The sequence below is a fragment of the Myripristis murdjan genome, chromosome 22, assembly GCF_902150065.1.
Source record: "Myripristis murdjan chromosome 22, fMyrMur1.1, whole genome shotgun sequence".
Taxonomy (NCBI): domain Eukaryota; kingdom Metazoa; phylum Chordata; class Actinopteri; order Holocentriformes; family Holocentridae; genus Myripristis; species Myripristis murdjan.
In genome coordinates, this window is record NC_044001.1 from 22,805,718 (window position 1) to 22,824,820 (window position 19,103).

Below are 19,103 nucleotides of genomic sequence, written 5' to 3' on the forward strand. Positions count from 1 at the left end.
ACGTTGCGGATATAGCAGCCATGGACGATTACAGGCAACATCTCAACTTTCATTTTGGCACTATATTTACATAGGCTTTCAAGGCCAGTGCAGGCCCTCACATCCACAACTTTGTTTTGAACCCTTCATCCGTTTGTTTTTCAGATTACATGGTATAGCATGGGAAATATCAGTCCTCATTTCTCCTTGAAAATCTTTTTCATGGTCTGGTTGAATTGCCAGCAGTTGTTGACCTCAAACTGTATATGTCTGCCAGTCAAAAGCAACACACATCTGCACGCCTATCACTAACCATCAGCAATTAATAAACATTTACATTTGTGCCTATTTATGTCTCGTGAACTGAAGTTGCCTATTTACCACATTCGGGAAATGGACTTCTGGTGCCAAGTCGGGCTGTTGTTGCTTGTTGTCGAGCTGAAATGTGAAGTCATCATCTTCATTTGTTGACAGAAAACACTGCCCCAGTTATGCTTTGGTGGCTTGCCAGTCTCTAAACATATTCTATCATGACCTTAATAGCGTCTCTTGTCAACTTTTATAAGCAGCATCCATCACAAGAGCATGGAGACAGGTTGTTTTGGTGCTAGTCCCCATTACGTTCAGCCATGCATACTGTAGCAGTGTTGGCTATGGCGATGACCTTTCAAGTGATATGGGAGAGAGTAGGTAATGGGAAAAATATTGGATTTTGAGGAGCTGAATTCGGGCCACCAATTCTGCTGCAATACTCACACTCCTGTTTATTGACCTTTATCAAAACTAAGAAATTATCTCACACAGACACACACTCCACCCTGGTTAAAATCTGTCTCCCCCAGCATAACACAAGCCATCACAAGGAGGCTGTTATTATTTCATTCTCCAACACGTGAAATTAGTATTGACGTTCACAGAGCCCAGGTCAAAATGGATGCCCAGAATTCGCAATTAATGAAGGATTACAGGCTGTGAGGAGATCAAAACACAGCCAGTCATACTTTTTCTTCATATTTCAGCGGATTAAATGCTTAGCTAGTTGCTGTGGCAACGAGACCTTTACCTAATGTGAGTTTGGCAAACTTTATTGCCCATGATTTCATTAGTAAATGGGTGATCTAGTGCATTGTAACCATATCAAAAACACAATATGCCTACAATACAAAATGTACAGTGACCTTATTGCACTGCATGCCTTTAAATGCTGCGTTGTTATTGTTGGATTTTCTGTGGTGTAATTATTTGCCCTACAGCAGCCATACGCCATGTTGACATTTTAATGTTAAACTTGTGTAATATCCCTTAACTAGATGTCATGCAGCAGAGCTCATACCTCTGGCAAAGCTGTGCAACTGTCAAGATATGCCAGTTTACGAAACTTTTTATGTGCTCCACTGGCAAATCAGAAGACATACATTTATTATGCATACTATAAACTTTAAAACACTTTAGTCAATTATCATAACACCATGTGGCCAATCAACACTGACATTTTACTTCAGTAGAAGCAGAAGTACTGCTGTAAAAATCTACTGAGGTAAAAAGTAGTTCATTTAAGATGTACTCAGAGTAAAAGTCAGAGGTACATGTAACACATTAACTGTGTGAGGTGTGGCCTATGCTGTTAGAAAAGGATGAGAGAACATGGTTCAAACTAGATTTTTAAAGGTGCATTGTTCAAAACTACCAAAGTGAGAACTCTGTAGACTCAACTGATAAATGTGGAAGAACCATGTAAAATGATGGTTGAATCTACATTATTCTCATCATCATGCCTCCTCATTGGTATTTGTCCTCCTCTTTCCATTTATCCCACATTTTGGAGTCCCGTCAACCATCTGCAGCTTTTCATTGTGCACATCATATTCCAATTTGTAAATGACAAAAAGTAGAAGCAACAGGGTAGAGGCAGATTCCTCTTCTCATCTTTGCTGACTGAGCTTTTATTGTGAAAGGTTCCACAATCTGTCATTGATCATTTGTACTCTGTAATGAATATGATTTAAAATGTAGTGAATTAGAATACGCAAGTGAAAAAGAAAAAAACAACTGACTTTAAAAAATATTCCAAAAAGTACAAATACAGAAAAAAAGCTACTCAGTTACAGTAACATGAGGAAATGCAATTAGTTACTTCCACCTCCACTGGCAGGGGAGGATATATTTACACCCAAAATGAGCTCTCCAATGAATCCATATTGACATGGAGGCCAGTAATGGAGGGTTTGCATTTTCATTAATCTGTTACCTGAGTTACCTGAGGTTTTATGAGAAGCCACGCCCACTACCATGCCCCCTTAATCTGTGAAATCAATCACCTCAACCTTTCAACATGGTTCAGTACAACTTCACACTTAAGAGATACCCTCCTAAAACACAATCATACCCCCCACCTATAGGCTATAGGTGGATTTTTAGGCCATCACAACACCTTCACATTTATTGATTTCTCAGTTATTTATTAACATTATCACATTATCAATCAAAACAAACATGGGGGACAAACATGATAATTTATCATGGATAATAAATTATTATGATTATGATTATGATGTTTCAATTATTGATTTTGATAGAGGTCACCTTATCTCCAAAACACACACACAGGTACAATGAGCACGAGAGCGAGAGAGAGAGAGAGCGAGAGAGAGAGAGAGAGAGCGAGAGAGAGAGAGCGAGAGCGAGAGCGAGAGAGAGAGAGAGAGAGAGAGAGCGGTAGCTTTAAGAGGGGAGGCGTGGTGCTGCTGTTTTGACCGACTTGTCAGTCTCCTCTCTCTCCACTATCACTCAGCTGAATGAACAGGCTCGTACAACCACCGACACAGGACATCGCCTCTCTATGTATTTACCCACCGCGCGGCTGCGTTTGGCCCTGTTTCCCTGGTGACAGCGTCAAGGGATTATTATAACCGAGCAATAATTGTTTCTCTGCAATGAAACCAGTCGGTAAGTTTGCTATTTTCGCTGCCAGTTCATCTGATTTGAGCGGCGGCTTGTGATGGTGCTCACCCCGGGGTTTTCCTCCCAACATCCGTGGAGGGAAAGGAAAGGCATCGGCTGGAAATTATTACACTGACTGAAGGCCAGTTGTGGAAAACCTCATTTTTCGTGATAATATCGGCACTTGCGTTGAGTAATTTGTCATTTTTAAAATAAATGTTAACGTCGCGCGGTTTAATATGGGACTTATGCCTTACCATGCGGCTGTATTTTTACTGCACAACATGCCAATTAAGATCCAGCACCTGATTTGAAGCCTGGCTGTAGGATGGATATTAATATATTAAGGGAGAGTGAAATTAAACGGCATGCCCTCCATCTTCCATCATATCTTGCTTGTAATTACTGACTGTCTTTGATTATATTCAGATTTTGCTCATTTCAGATGCAGTGCTGCACCTGAATCAGCCTGTTGGTGCTATTTGTGCGTTTTATTTGACGGTGACATTGACATTATTGCTGCCGAAATGCTTCATAATGATGGATTGCATGTAACCCGGCCTGACTTTGCACATGATGCGCAACGCATTTGACCTAGACATTATTATAGTACGTTCAGTAGGCTAGATTTGACAGGCGTTTTTATTCTTCTGCCTGCCTATAGAGGGCGCTGCATCACCTCAGCAGCCCTGTCATCTCAGCACAGTGGGAATACAGAGGCTGCTGTACCCACACTGCAAAAAATGTCCGTCTTAATCACCCATTTAGTCCACTACTGAGTCTTAAAATCTTTTTACAGAAACTGGGAGATTCTGCCAGCCTAGTGATGTACAGGTCCACTTGTGTCAAAAAGTGCCATTATCCTAAAACAAGACAAAATAAAGAGAAACTGAGGATTAATTAATTAATTAATTAAGAAAATTCTTGAAGCAGGTTGAGTTACAGCAGAATTGGGGAATTATTACTTGAGGAGATGTCTAGTTTTAAGAGACACATGACTTTAAGACTCAGTGCTAGACTGAATGACTGAATGAGTGGATTTTTTCTCTTTTTTTGCAGTGGCCAGGTCCTAACCCCTCGTGCAAACTTTGGCTCCTGTAACTTTCAGTTGGTGTTTTCCATCCGGACACCAGCATGTCAAAATATTTCTCCTTGTAACAAAAAGCAGGTCTCCAGTCTTGGTGCTTCTTGTCCAAACAGCAGAAATGAATCGGACAGTGCTGAATGATGACGGATGGCATTTTTTGCTCAGAGGAGTATCTGTCTGGAAAGAGTCACAGTGTTGCTCATTTGTTTCTGCACTGTCATTTTGTTCCAAAAAACAATTCCTTGCATTTTTGCTTGACATAATTAAGTTAACTTCTTGTGCTCTTGGGGGCATCCATGCCTCCTAAAGCCCGCACTGGGTCTTAGTCGGTGCATAGGATGGGCGGGCATCGAGAGCTATTTAATCTAACTGAACATCTGGCAGTGGTGCAGCATTAGGTCCTCTTTGCCAGTTGTTGAGGCATTACAAGCGCAGCACTATGCTAAGTCCAAAAATCATTCCCTCGTCCTCACCCACGCAGCCCTGCCAAAGGAGTACTTAGCGTCGGCTACATTCCTCCCAGTGGATCAAGTTTGTACTTTGGAGGGTCAAGTAAGCCACTGTGATCCTTAACTGTTTGGAAGAGATTCAGAAAAATATGAAAAGGAGAAGAAAAAAATGTGATTATGGGTGAAAGGATTGGAATGGATTATGACATAGAAATCACATTTTAATCACGCTGACCCATTGGGAGTAAGTGGTTTGCGGGATTTGTCGCTGTGAGCCTTGTTGAAGGAATTTGTAACAATGTATAATGCACATACTTCACAGGCAGTGAGAGGCCACCCACAAAACCCCATATCCCTGTGCGACTGCAGGTCACCGACGGATGGATTAATTGAAAAGCCCTGCGCTATAGCTGTGTTGTATATTTCTCATGAAATCCACTGAGCTTTTAATATACTTTAAGCGTTTATCAGGTTCAGCCTTGAGCATGTAAAATTTCACGCACACAAAAAAGAAGTATTTGCCTATTTATTGTGCAGTCCAACTGGTGCAGCTGTCCCACCAATTTGGAGTATTTTGGTCCACTGTTTTGATGATGGCTCATAATCCTGGTCCAGCTACCTGTGTGTTTTCAGAAGGGAGGGAGGGAAGAAAAACAGGTCTGACATCCAAGAGTAACAAGACAGCTGGACTGAGGTGTTCGCCTTCCGACTACTGCGAGCTGCTGACAAAGCAGAGAGTAGAGGCTTTTTGGTGTGTGTGTGGTTACAAGGGGTGACTGGAAGCTTTGCTCAGCTCTGGGCGGCTGTGTGCGTGCAACCAGGTACTGGAATGCCCACACATGGCTGCAGTGTGTGCCCCAGCCTGTGCTCCTCTGCCCAGCTAACTCCAGCCACAGGGAGGGTGGGGGGGCAGGGGAAAGACAGGGCCATTGTTCCTTACCAGTCACTGAGACAGAGGTTTACTCGTTCCACCAAGGCCAGATGTTATGCTTGGCAATTGCTACTGTCTGTCGCGGCCGTAAGGTGAGAAGCTGGTGTGGCGGGCTCGAGAGGGCAGGAACTGAGGCAGGCCCGAGGCATGTGCTGGGCACATACGGCCCACACCTTCTGCAGCTTTTTGTGCAAACACACATCTTCGCTGTGCCAGTGCACCCTGTTGCTTATCATTTGCACTTTAACATCCAAACATGTAACAAAAGGGATTGTTAGTGAACTAACAGCTGCAAACATGCTGATTGTCCAAGGGAGCACTTAAGCACATGCTTCCTTACAGATGATGAATCAGCCTTACACATCAATGGCATCGTTCCAATCTTGCCTCATAAAATGCCTTTTTTTCTTCTTCTTCTTCTTTACCCCTCAGTCATTGCTAACACACCGAGCAGCCACAGTGCACGCATAAGGCCTTGTGCCAGTCTCTGTTCTAGCCTGCTCTCCCTTTGTGCGGTGGACAGACAGGCAGCACGCCGGCGTACTGTATTGGTGCAGAGTTTCTGGCGCAGAGCTAAGGAGTCTGGGAGTAATTAGCTGTGAGTGTATAATCCTACACCAGACACAGTGTTGCGTCTGTTTAAAAGTGCTTCCCCCCTCCCCTCCCCTCCCTCCAATCCTCAATCATGACTGGTGGTTATGCACACACACACACACACACACACACACACGCACACGCACAGACCACCTTCCATCCCTCAAGCCCTCCTGCAATCACTTACTTGCACCTACATTCATAAGTAAATGTTGAAACAGTGAATTTGGTTGTATTGTTGACAGATTTGTTTTTGCAACATGTTTTTAAAGTTTGTGTCTTACATAGCATGCATATGCAGTATCTAGTATTTTTGGAGGCCTCTTTCTGTAATCTGACACAAGAGGACTCTCTGAAATCTACAATTAGGGACAAACTGCATGTGTACTCAAGCTCACTAAAATCAAAGTAGTGATACAGTATTTTAGAGGTATATGCACTGCATGGTTCAGTGATACACGTTTGCCATGCTTTAATATGGTGTTGCTCTTTTAGTGGATTTATCCAGTGCAGTTAGATATTTTCATATTGGACACTTTTGATATTTGCTTTTCTCCTATATCTAAGCTGTTTTAAGGCATGAGGGGATGTATTTTCATTAAAAAAATCGATATGTATTATTGATGTAAAGAGATTATTTTTAGGGGTTTAATCAATAGAGTGACTTTAATTTTGTCTTTTTCTTCGGGCTGCGGCCTGGCCTAGACTTTTGTAGGCCCGAGCATGGCCATTGGAGCTCAGTGTTCAGAGCTTGCTGATGGGTGGTTGGAACAGGCTTTGGTCTGTTTCTCTCATACAGTAGTAGGGCTGTTCTCTGCTGTGAAGCACCTGAGTTGGAGAGGAACTGCAGCGTGGCAGGAATGCCCCTGTGTGCCAAAGACCCCTGGCATCACATCAGAATGGGGTTTGCCCAACTGTGAAGCAAAGCTGTGATATGATCTTAATGTACATTTGCTGGCAGTTTACCCCCAGCAATCTGTATTTCTCCAAGATCTGTTTTCTTTTTTTATGTTCTTTTTCTTCAAATCGCACTTGCTGCTGTTTGCACCTTCTTTCCAACAAACTGTGAACCTTATTCTGATTACAGTCATGTGTATGTAAACTTATGCAACTATGATCATACTGATCCAAGGAAAAAGTCATATTTATGGGCCATATTTTATACCTCTTCCTCCAAGGAGGAAATCTTCTGGTCCGATGGGATCTATTAAACAAAACAGTGCAGGACACTTTGCATTCTTCCTCCACCCCTCCCCCTTCCTCTTCCTCCTCCGCAGTCTCTCCCTATAGCCTAATTTACTCTCAATTCTACCACACATACCCACCCACTCTGAAAGTATAAAATGAGTTATGCAATCAATTAAAATCTTAGAAACCCCAAATACTTAATTATAGAATAGATCTTCTAGCTCTGTTCTTGCCATTCTTCTTTGCATAATGTGTCACTGTTACCCAGTCTCTTAGGGCCTTTGCAGCAAGACTGGCCTCCTCCTTTCAATCCAGTGGTGTGTTGTTGGAAACATTAGCTTGCTGCCTTGGCTACCATAGGCTTGCAGGGTTTAAATGAGTAGCAAGTTAAGCCTTGGATTCCCCATGAATTGTTCCGAATCTATGGAGAGGAGCTTGTGGCCACACTGAAGAGGTTTTATTTTGTATTAAATATTCATGATGGCTGGATGATTGGTTCCTCAGTCATATCAGAGGTAAACACATGGGGAGCAGGTGCATGCCTTAGATTGCCTCTTTAATGTCTTGAGGAATTATTTCCCCATCACAGGGATGATTTAGTACTGAGGGTAATAGGGGTTGAGAATATCCTAATATGTCTTCACTTCCTGACAGCCCCCCACCCCCACACCAAATCACCTCTGCCTCCTTGTTCCCAACCTCCTTCCTTTCTAAACTGTACCCTCCCTCACCCCCAGACCACTAACTCAATGAAATGGTTGTTTCAGTCCCCTGTCTCCCTCACAGTCATAGGCAATTAGCTCCCGTCAAAATAGGCTGCAGGACGGAGGCTGAGACTGGGGCAACCGAACCCCTTGGTCCTGCCCCCTCTGCTTGGCTAATATTACCTTGGGCTACTGAGAAGGGTCCAGAAAGGTTTTGTCGGTAGATGGAAGGGAAAGAAGAGGGTGGGGGTGATCCACTCGGGACCTGTACGCGTGCTGCCTCACTGAGCACAAAGCAGCTCTTTCACTTGGGATCTGGAGCACATATGGAATCGTTTATCAAAAAAACCCCAGTGCGTCAGCCCCCCGTATTCTCTGCTGCAGGTTCCCCTCACCTCCGCATCTCAGATTCACTTTACTTCTGAAATTACCTTGAAAGGCTACACCTGGAGACGTTCCTCTCTCGTTCCCTCCTCCTCTCTACTCTTTAAACCCTGAATCCACCATTACCCTACCAGCCTGATGTCTGCTTATTCACTTAACCACCATTGCCCATAATGAGGGAAACTTAATTAAAACTTCTAATGAAAAGTTTTGGTTGGAGTTACGTGATCTGTGCACACCACCCAGTGGACAAAGCTGACCACTGTGACATTCCTTTTTGACACACAGCCCCCAGTCACCAGCACCAGACTCTTCTGTGCAGGTTGACCATTTCAATACAACGAATGTTGAGCTGGTATTCCCACTGGGAAGCTTAAGTCCACATGTATTGCACTGATAGCCTTACCATGGGACATTTGGCAATCATTGCATTTGGTGTTTCATGGAACAGTTTCAGGTCATATTACTTGTATTTGGACTTAATTCAAGGTCAGTGTTCAGTGAAGTTTGCTTACCTTTCCGTAAGTAGATTAGTATCCACACAACAATCGCGGAACGCCAGTGAAACAGTAATACAATGCCAGTGTGACATCATCTCCAAGGCCTGGCCTCTAACTGCACAGCTGGATGCAGATAACAGAGCAGCTTGGATGTTTATTTTTTCCCCTTCTGCATTCCAGCTTCTTATTTATAATAGCTATGATATCCAGCTTAGGGGGTTACTTCTATAAAAGGAAGTTTGAAGACTTTTGCTGACCCACTAAAAACTAGGCTTGCATGCCACATTTTCTCAAGATGTAACCTTTAGATTTCCAGTAGAAGGACATCAGTCACACTGCAGTGGGTTGGGTCAAAGTTGGTGAGATACATGACTGAACACCAGCTGCAAACTGAGGAATGTGAAGGTTGCAAATATAAAGCCACAAACCTTACTAAATAGGGATCTGCTTTGGTATCATCAAGTTCTGGCATTTGAGGTTTTGGGTCTGTCTCCACTGTGAATAGTCAAAACTGCAGTGAAGGAAGATAATGAGAAATGGTGTAAAGTGACTATAACAGATGCAGCAGCCCCTTGTGTCAGAGATCAAACTAGAGACTAGACTGCACACATATTGAGCTGTGGTGAAAGGTGACCTTTGGCTTTTGGCTTTGTCCAATTGCCTGGTTGTCCCTCCAGGAAATGGATTGTGTTTACACAGAGTTTGTCATTATGTGCTTTGGATTCAATTATCTTGACAGGTCAGGGTGTGACCCAAAGGCGTTCTTAGTTCTGGATCTGGAGTCATGTGGCTATATTTCGTGCAACTTGTCACAACACCAAATGTCAAACACTTCTTAAAACCTAATAATTTCCTCTACTTGAGAACTGACTAGATGTTGTCCAGATTGGCAAATTGTTGACCACTCACGTTGCCTAGATTGTCAGCTCTTGAGGTTTTATCTTGCATTGTCAGTTTCCCAGGATCAAATCCCCCCTAAATTACCCTAAACTCTTCAACACTAACAATCCAGATGTCCTCAGTGGGTTTACACCCCATTTAATGCCAAGCAGATGGTATTTGTAGTGTTGGATTCTGTTGAACCAGATTACCTTAATGAGGTCATTTACCAATGAACTGTGAGGGTTTGGCCAAATCATCTAGAAGAGGACCATCCCACCCCTTTTGGTGTCTGAAGTTACTTAAGGTTACTTACAGGTTAAACATTCTTGCAGCACCTTACTCCTTGCTTGACCCAAAGAAGGTGCAAAATTTCAGAAGCTTTTGCAGGACAGTAATTGTCCATACAGTGAATTCAATGTGAGGGACCTCTTTTACAAGAGATGTAGGATAGCATATACTAAGTCCTTGGACTGTGTTATTGTAGCTTTAGCAGATCTTCCTCCTTCCCTTCAACCCTCCCTCTCTCTCCCTCACTCCCCTCTCTTTGGTGGACTGGGGTCTTTTCACTGCCCTGTGCAGCTCTGTTTGTTTGTTTGATTGTGGGAAAATTTCTCGACTGTCCGTGAGAGTCCCCCGCTCTCTGGACTGGCTTGTCCCTTGGGGTCCTCCAGGCTCAGAGGCGGAGCTCCACTACAGCTCTGGGTTCCTTTTCCTCCCAGCAACCACTGCTGATAACGATGGACTTTCAGTAGTGTCTAGTGTTGCCAAGTCAAAGCATCACTCCTCCCTGCCCTTTGAGTACCAGTTTCCTTGGCTGAGCCATTTGTATCACCAACCCCTTCCCTTTTTGCCGCTTGTGTCATGGAAGAGACATGAGACAACATAATCTCTTCAAAAGGTGGAGATCTTTTTGCCTTTTCAACATAATGATAAAGAAGCCTGGTAAATCCACTCTCCACCAAAGAAAAAACACTTCAGACTGGGGGCCAAGATCGAGACATGGATCTTGATGTGACACAGGGTTTTGAGAACAGGCCAGTCTGTGGTGGGTTTACTTTGGCTACCCTGGTAGAATATGACTCCAAGGCCGGATATTGAACCTGAGATAGGTAGACTTTATGGGCTTGAGTTTGCAATTTTGTTAATGAGACTAGTTCATACAGTATGTGCCATTTGGCTATGGGAATTAGCCCATTAAACTAATTCTGTGGCTTAGTTTGTTTAGATAATGAATTCCAATTCTGCCTGTGATATAACTGGCTTTTAGTGCATTTTGTTGCTGTGCACATGCTGATTTACTTCCATTTTCACATTTATGGTTGCACTGCACAGTTTCTCTTTTCATATCTGTTGCCAAATGTGATTCCCCTGAAATACAGGTTTTCTGTCATTGATCCATAGTGCAAAGCGTCACTGAAAATCCCCAGACTTTCATTCCATTGCAGCTTGGAATTAATGAATGGCCCTGTTGCCCAACAATCTAATAGACTATTCTCCACTAAAAAGAGGACTGGGCGTCTGATTTCCATGTCTCCCACATCAAAACTCAATTCAATTTAAGTAAATGTAATTCACTTTACTGGTATAAAAATGTGTTTTATTGGAGTAAACTAAGGCTTGAGGGCTATAAACATGGTTTGAGAAGTACTTGCCTCCTCTTCCCCTATCTTGTTTTCCCTTTTCCATCACCTCTGTCCTCACCTGCAGTGTTTGGAGATGACAAACCCTTATACTGTTTGATGAAACAAAGAGAGAAAAACTAGTCCAAACATTTCAAAAGAGACCTCCTTGATGACCTCATTTTGTTCAAAAGCAGAAGACCATTACTAAACAGTAAAGCATTTTACAAGCTAAGCACCATCATAATTCTTTCTGTGACTTCTGGATTACTAGATTTGGCATCTGTATCTTCTCATGCATTTCCTTCCAATCCTGTAATGACTTTATGGTGCAGTTCAAAGCTCTTAAAAAGAATAGAAAGTCCTGACAGGCAATTTTAATGTGTTATACAGGCTTTCTCCCAGGCCTTAATGCATCATCTGAGCTAACTGCCTTCTCATTGTGTTTGAGCTTCGAGATGGTTGAGCAGAAAAGTTTAAGGATTCAGGAATGATGACAAACCTTCGTGCCTTATTTCTATCGAGTAGCTTAACAGACAGCATCACCCAAATGGCGGTTCGGAGCCGTAGATCCTTCATCCCCCGAAGGTTCTTTCAAAAACCCCTTCTCGCCAAGTGACAAACCGCGTGGTTGGCAACAACTAAAGCATTCAGTGGTGCTATGAATAGGGGTCTGTCTCTGGAGAGGCCTGTTGAAATGGGGCCTTTTGCTTTTATCCCTCTGGTGAGGCAGATTGATCTCGCACAGGTTTGCACTGGCAGTGCACTTCAAATGAACTGTTGAAAAGCAAGGTGTTTATTTGTGCTGCGTTATAAACTGTGTCCCTTTCCCAGATTTGGCATCTGTGGGCGATCTCTTGCATCGTTCCTAAACACTACCAGTCCATGTTACTTTGACATTCGCCTACCTATAAACCCCTCCCGCCATCTATCATTATTTCCCTGTAGGTCTGGCCCACTCTCATGACCTGCAGTTGGTGTTTTCCTTGTGTGGAAAACTCTTCACCTCTACTCTCCATGATCAGTATACTGAAACAAAAATTCTCATGTAGGTTGTGTGTCATCTCACTATTTCAAGTTTTTCCAGATGGAGAGGGGAGGAGATTGGGAGGAGAGAGGTGGTGCTAAAACTGTTGACATTCTCCTCTGATATACACTCCATCGCTCCCTCCTGGTAAATATCACACACAGACATCAGGTGACCCCTCAGTGTTGTTCCCTTGGTTACTGGGATGTTGACCCCCAGCCACTGGCCTCCTCCACCTCTTCCTCTTCCTTCCCATCTTGCAGCAACACGCTTGGCTGACATTGAGCTCTCTAAGCAGTGTGCTGTTTTTCTTCTTCTTCCACTCATATAAACCAGGATAATATCTGCCATCAGCATTCAGGAAGTGTGGAGGTAAACAAACAAAAGGAGCCAGCAGAGGGAATCAAATGACCTGATCTTGTCCCAGCAGCCGCAGAGAGCATTTTTTCATGCAGAATGTGCTTGTACAGGTGATTTATATTTGTTTGTGCATCAGGACAAGCCATTTGTGCATTTGTGACGTTACATGGATTGGGGGGAAAATGAAATGGGTTCAGCTTACTTTAATTTTCGGCATGATCTCTAACTGTGCCAGATGGCAATTGCCGTTGACTAATTAGTTATTTATAGCATTCACTCCCATGCATGAAGTTTTTTTGCTAGCTCGGTTGTGTAGTTATGTTCTCAGTGTCTTTTAATGTGGTATTGGCAGTGGCTCCTTTGACCAGTGTAGCTGTTACTTCTGTGTGAGTGCACATGTGAGAGAAATATGGATGGAGTAAGGCAAAAAGCTCTGTACAGTGTGTGTGTGTCTGTGCATGTGAGTGCACTGAAAGGTCCATCCTGTCAGCGATGGAGTGATGGAGAGATAACCCATAAGCCACCGCTCTGTGTGCCAAACCATCTGACTGTTTCAGCCACACACTTACTGGAGGCTGATGTATTTTCTCTTCCCGTCTCTTTCTCTCTCAACAGCTTATGGCCCAATGAGCCATTTTCATGCAATATCAGAACTGTTGCCTACAATAATGTCTTCGGGCAGGGGTACATCTAGAAAATGGCATTCCGGAGTCCAACCTTCGTCCATCATCACAATTCGACCCTCCGCTGACAGGGTCTCATCCACCAGCCATAGGTATTAGCTCTGCTGTTTACGAGAGAGAGGAAAGACTGACACAGAGACAGAGGGGGAGGGGAAAAAAGGATAGCGCTGTAGCAGTGCTGCTCCTGGACTGTAACCGTGCCCTTGACCACATCTATTGGGAGTGATAATAGTGGTGGGGGTGGATTAAAGGTATTAGACAGACAGACTGGGCCCCTGATGGAGACATTAATGCTGCAATATCGGACCCCACCACCCAAACCCCCACCCTGCCGCACTGACTAACAAATCCCTTAAATGCACAATTAACTGCTAGAGTGATCCAGGCTATTACAGAAGCTGTGACACAAAAGCCCTCTTTAATGTGGATGTAAGAAATATGGATGAAAGGTTGGAATTATTATTATTGTTTTTTTTTTTTTTTTTTTTTTTTTTTTTTTCTAATACCACTGAAAAAGTAGTTGTGGCATATCAAGGGTTTACTGCCAGAAGGGAACGACTGACAATTTGCCAAGAATTGTGTTCTACATATTGAGTTAAAGTTGAGTCACAATGGAGATGGTTCAACTTTGAGATTTTCCCATGGATTCCAATAGGACGTATGTGTGTATTTTGGATCTGCTGTAACGGCAGTTATATGAAGCACTGTATGTTCCTGTGGCTTCTGGTTTGCCATGTATACCCATTCTTCCATGTTCAGAGATACAAGTCTTGAATGATTACATCTAGATAATGGTGCTTTGAAAAAAAAATCTTTCTTTTTATTTCGATCGTGATCCATTTCACTGCAATAATAATATGCCTGTGTCTTTAAAACTGCCTTGCCTCTCTCTCTTTCTCTTCCTTGGATCACCAACACTCTTTTGCTGGGCCCTGATTTGCTGCCAGGTTGCCTTGGCGACGGGCCGCAGTACATAAACCGGGCGATGTTTGGGGAGCAGTGTGCCGCGAGGCAGGAAATCTCGCGCATTCTTTATCTCTCACCCCTTGGATGGTGCTCCTACAGCCCTCGGTAGGGATCACAAGCCACAGCAAGCCTTATTTTTCTATCCTGTCCTTTTTCCACCTTTCCAGCCAGGGATAAACAGGGTCTTTGAGGTCCAAACAAACCACCTTTCTTCTGCAAGTATGAGGGCTGGAAAGAAAATTAGAGAACGCTAGAGTCAGAGGCTACACATGGCTATAGTTGAAGTATTTAAACAAATGTACACACATGAGTACACACGTACTCCAGTTTTACTGTATGTGTGCAAGCATATGCTCACGTACAGCACACAGGAAGTAACACACTTACACACACCCTGCCCGTCATCACCCTGCCTTCCTGACATTCCATCCACACGTTTAGGAAGAGGAAAGGGAGCTGGTGATCAGAGTCAAGGAGACCTGCTGGCCTGGCCTCCGATACAGACTGGAGGGAAGACGCCCTGCTGAGATCTGTGTGTGTGTTGCATTTATTAGAATGCACACACACACACATACATATACACACATTCACATAAAGTTGACTCAGTATTAAAGCAGGCGCTGATCATAAATCTGTCTGGGCTCTGGGCTACCGCTCAGCAGTGTGCAGTACATTTCCCAGACCATCTTCTATTCCGTTTTTTTTTTCTCAATGTAATTCACTTCTAATAACAATCTTCACATTTAGTTGATATATTAATTGGAGTTACTTTTGCTGTAAGCGTATTTTTAGCTGTGGTATTCTACCTTGGAAGCGTTTTAGCAGTCACAGACACGCACACCTTGCCAGCTTGGCTCGGTTTCCCTGCTTTAACCGTTGTCTCCAGTGAAACTAGAATACTAGGCCAAAGCTGAGTAAGCCATTTTGGATCCCCCAAGGAGCAGTGCCACTCAAACAGCCGGCTGTTGACACTGGACGAAGATGAAGTTGCTTTTGAGCCCTTTCCCCCTCATCCTCCCATCGATCAGATCCCTTCCTCCTCTTATCCTGGTGTTTACAATCAATGCTCATGACTATGGAAACTCCTGGAAATTCTGTCAAGCTTGGCCACAGTATGAATGTTTTAAAGAAAGAGAAGAAGTTAGGGTCGCTGAGTTTTGTCTCATGCCACTCCTGCATCTCAGAGGTCGGAGGGGTTAAGAGTCTGTGTGCAGTACAATGGCTGTTGTGGTCGTAATAATGCCAGTAGAATAACTACAGTCCAACAGACTCTGAAAAAAAAAACAACAAAAAAAAAAACGACAGACTCATTGTTCTGCGAAGGAAACCGATATACAGGGAGAGGAAAAGCTGCAGGGTAAAAATGCTGACCCACATTTTTGGTGCAGCGTGCGACGGGACAACAATTTCGAAGCCCAGCGCTCAACCTGGTCATTTAACTTAAATAGCATGTAATCGGAACAATGTGTGTTGATTGTACGCAGCCAGAGCAGATGTGATTAACCCAGATTTGTACTGCAGGGGTCAAGGCTCTTGCATAGACCAGGTTTTTGGTCCTGCAGAGGCGAGCGAATGAGACAACTGCTCATTGTGTGACGACTTCAAACTTTTTTTTTTCTCGCTTATAACCTGCACTCGGATTTCAGTGCAACTTATGTTCCTGCAACCCTATGCATTTTTTAAGCATGGGTAAGGAAACATCTGCATTGCATTTAAATAAATTTATAGTGAATCACTAAATGATGCCTATAGTTTTGGCTGGATGCTACACATGACTGCAGTTAGAATGTCCCTGAGGATGCACTGCTCATTCACCTCAGTGGAGGTCATACTATTGAGTATTCCCTAGCTGGCAACCATGGTCCTTTGCAGTAATGTCCCTGTCTGTCTGTCTGTCTGTGTACTCATATTTCTACTATTGAAAGCCATCTCAAGAATAGTGTTTGTGCACACGCTTGTCTGCATCCATTTTACCCATGTGCTTTTTGCTGAGGTTCTATTTAGAGTTTGTCCTATCTTTGAATTGAATCAGGACATGTTTTTTTTTTTTTTTTTTTTTGTCTCTGCCACTTGTTGTGTTTGTCTTCACAGAGCACAGAGGAGGCCAGATTCCAGCTGACGAGTGCTGCTGGCATTGCCTCACCAAGCGTTCATACCACCAGCTTGGTTTCGCAATGCATCATGCATGTTTGTGGACAGTGATGGTGCATGAAAATTGTGCACTGAAAACTTGTTTGTGTGCTTGTAGTGGTGTGGAGAGCTTGACATTAATTTCCAAACCAAACCCAACGGGACCCAACAGTTTTGGTTCGGTTTAGGCTTGATTTCGGTTCAGGTTGAGTTAGGGTAGGGGCGTTGACTTTATTTTTAATTTTTTTCTGAACTACTTGTGGGGAGACTCAGAAATCAGCATAGTCTGCTTTGGTTTGTATAGGTTCTGAGCACCCATTGGCCCGTTTAATGACTTATATCTAAATTTATGTGTTACAGTCTTTTTTATGATTCCAGTCCTCTTGATTCTTAGTGATTCCTGCCTCCCTGGGAATGAGACTCTTCCTCTCATGTCTGTCAAACTATATTATAATTCTAAAAAATTATGAAGGGGGGAGATGTTGTGTGATGTGTTATCATCATATTGTGGACAAATTAATTAAAGCCTATTATGGGCTAAGAAAAGAAATAGCCATTTTTTTTTTATTTTTTATGTTCAAGTCAGTTCCAGACAGATCTTTTTCAGGCAAAGGTCAAGTTGGGCTTGAAAATTTGGGCTCAAGTTAAGCTGTAGTTGAGTGTGTGTGTGTGTGTGTGTGTGTGTGTGTATGTGTGTGTGTGTGTGTGTGTGTGAAGCCAGATGGATTTCAGGGGCGCGTGGTGCTTTGCTCTATAGCGACTGCCCTGGGCCCAGCTGGCTTTAATCAACACCACCGTTTACCACACTCGGGGGTAATCCACACACAATCAGCCCCCTCAGCAACACCATTCCCCCTCCACACACAGATATACAGTGTGGCGTTACATGTACACGCATTCTCTCTCACACCCTCCAGCCTCAACAATTGGTCATATACTGCAATTTCATCCTGTACTCGGCTCAAGAGTTTATTCAGTGCCTCATTTACATAAGCTTACTCAGTTAAGTAGAGTAGCACTACTTGATGAATGTGTATGAGTGGGATTTTGGAGAGTGGGTGCGTTAATCTGCGGCCATAACATCGGTTAGTGCACCATGGCATAGAGCACAGTGGATGGAGTGACAACTCAAGATTGGGCTCTTATCAGTTTGGCTGAATTGTAATCTGTTTGTGTACATGTACATGCCTGAGAGCTTCCTGCAGACGAGGCTGAGCGTTGCCTATCAGCAAGCGCTGACCCAACCCTGGAGCTATGTATCTCAAGGACCCTTCATCTCACTATGCTCCCCTTAACCGCCGCAGGAACATCATGACCGGGTGGACAACAGCAGCTCCGTCCACGTGACTCTGCACTGTAAAGTCATAAGGGGTCACCCTGTCAAGGAAGAATATAAATTTTAGGGAGCCCCTTCTCAGCTGGGGGACAGGATGCGGCAAAGGGCTCCTTAACTTGAGGTGCTAGTAAATCAGCATAATAGCCCATCTGACCATTCCCACCACATACGATACAGCTGGACAGACGGACTTCAGGACAAACAAACCGTCTTTGGAATTGGATGCAGCGCAAGGCACATGTGCTTGAGTAATAGGGATGTAAGTCTCCCATTGATTCAATTTATAGTTCACTAGCTGGCAGCTGCATTTAAAGGTGCAGTCTGTAAAATAAGTGTCGACTGTAATAAGGACCATTCAGACATAATTTATCAGTGAGTTAGCACCATGTAGACTCAACCTTAAAATTTCATGATTATTCCATGTTTTTTGTAGGTTGAGTCTAAAGGATTCACTTAAATACAATGTAAATAATGCAATTTTCTATTTGGAACAATTCAATTTACTTTGAGTTTGTCAATGACATCAGTCAATGATTTAATTGAGTACTTTAAGGCAAAATTTCATACCCATTAAATAAACACATGCAATCATATAAGACAGTATCTCAACAAAAAAGGTCTGATCACCAAATTTTATTGATTGATTGATTGATTGATTGATTGATTTTTAAGAATGGTGACTGTATCAATGCATTTCATATAGATCGATTCAATCTATCCAAGGAATGCATTCTGATTTCTTACCTCTCCGTGCTTTTAGCAGACTGATTCAGTTGAATCACCAGAGTTTATAAAGCACTGATGCAATGAAGGAATCGTTGCACCTCACTTGAATAATGTTGGAAAGGTCAAGAATCAGTTGTAATTTGGCATAAAGCAGCAGGCTTCCCCATACTGACATGTTGTATGTTTGTCAGCCAGGACCTTTTTGAAGTGCAGGCTGCAAAACTGCTGAGTTGTAGTTTTTTTTGGGAGGGGTGTGGTTGGAACGCATTGGACAGGATGAGGCTTCAGAAAAAAAAGATGGCATTTTTTTGGCAGCGACTTTGTGCTGTCTCTGAATTTACTGTTGGGTGCATAATTTGCTATAGAGTTAAAACGAGATAGCCAAAGGATTTGTGTGGAGATGGACAGTGGCTCAGAACACACTGTTCTGGCCATCTGTAGAGATAAACAGGAAGTGTTTGTTATTATTCTGTCATCCATGGAGAGTGCATGAGATAGTTATTGCGTGGTGCAGCACCCTGCTAGGTCGTCACTCTGAGTGCTGGATCTACTAAAAAAGAAGGAAAAAAAATGGTAGAAGAAGGGCAGTTTGTCATTTTTTCAGCACTTTCCAGAGCG

The 19,103-nt window shown here is 43.2% G+C and overlaps 1 protein-coding gene across 2 annotated transcripts in view; it reads left to right on the forward strand.

Annotated features, from left to right (window-relative positions):
* Window positions 1-2,778: 2,778 nt before the first annotated feature.
* The window catches only part of daam2 (dishevelled associated activator of morphogenesis 2), a 95,328-nt gene continuing 79,003 nt past the window's right edge, over window positions 2,779-19,103 (forward strand). For both annotated transcript variants that reach the window (XM_030082117.1, XM_030082119.1), the window contains exon 1: window positions 2,779-2,925. The gene's annotated coding sequence lies outside the window, so the exon portion shown is untranslated. The remainder of the gene's footprint in view (window positions 2,926-19,103) is intronic.